Source organism: Odontesthes bonariensis, chromosome 13 (assembly GCF_027942865.1).
Source record: "Odontesthes bonariensis isolate fOdoBon6 chromosome 13, fOdoBon6.hap1, whole genome shotgun sequence".
Classification (NCBI taxonomy): domain Eukaryota; kingdom Metazoa; phylum Chordata; class Actinopteri; order Atheriniformes; family Atherinopsidae; genus Odontesthes; species Odontesthes bonariensis.
Genome location: NC_134518.1, coordinates 36719949 through 36721086, shown reverse-complemented (window position 1 = coordinate 36721086; position 1138 = coordinate 36719949).

Here is a 1138-nt window from a genome sequence, read left to right as displayed (position 1 = left end):
AGCAGTGAGTGAGAAACTAAGTGAACCCCTGATCCAGCAGCCGGTAGCAGCAGTGTGTGAGAAACTAAGTGAACCCCTGATCCAGCAGCCGGTAGCAGCAGTGAGTGAGAAACTAAGTGAACCCCTGATCCAGCAGCTGGTAGCAGCAGTGAGAAACTAAGTGAACCCCTGATCCAGCAGCTGGTAGCAGCAGTGAGAAACTAAGTGAACCCCTGATCCAGCAGCTGGTAGCAGCAGTGAGAAACTAAGTGAACCCCTGATCCAGCAGCTGGTAGCAGCAGTGAGAAACTAAGTGAACCCCTGATCCAGCAGCTGGTAGCAGCAGTGAGAAACTAAGTGAACCCCTGATCCAGCAGCTGGTAGCAGCAGTGTGTGAGAAACTAAGTGAACCCCTGATCCAGCAGCTGGTAGCAGCAGTGAGAAACTAAGTGAACCCCTGATCCAGCAGCCGGTAGCAGCAGTGTGTGAGAAACTAAGTGAACCCCTGATCCAGCAGCCGGTAGCAGCAGTGAGTGAGAAACTAAGTGAACCCCTGATCCAGCAGCCGGTAGCAGCAGTGAGTGAGAAACTAAGTGAACCCCTGATCCAGCAGCTGGTAGCAGCAGTGTGTGAGAAACTAAGTGAACCCTTGATCCAGCAGCCGGTAGCAGCAGTGTGTGAGAAACTAAGTGAACCCCTGATCCAGCAGCCGGTAGCAGCAGTGAGTGAGAAACTAAGTGAACCCCTGATCCAGCAGCTGGTAGCAGCAGTGAGGGAGAAACTAAGTGAACCCCTGATCCATCAGCTGGTAGCAGCAGTGAGAAACTAAGTGAACCCCTGATCCAGCAGCTGGTAGCAGCAGTGAATGAGAAACTAAGTGAACCCCTGATCCAGCAGCCGGTAGCAGCAGTGAGTGAGAAACTAAGTGAACCCCTGATCCAGCAGCTGGTAGCAGCAGTGTGTGAGAAACTAAGTGAACCCCTGATCCAGCAGCTGGTAGCAGCAGTGAGTGAGAAACTAAGTGAACCCCTGATCCAGCAGCTGGTAGCAGCAGTGAGTGAGAAACTAAGTGAACCCCTGATCCAGCAGCTGGTAGCAGCAGTGAGAAACTAAGTGAACCCCTGATCCAGCAGCAGCAGTGAGTGAGAAACTAAGTGAA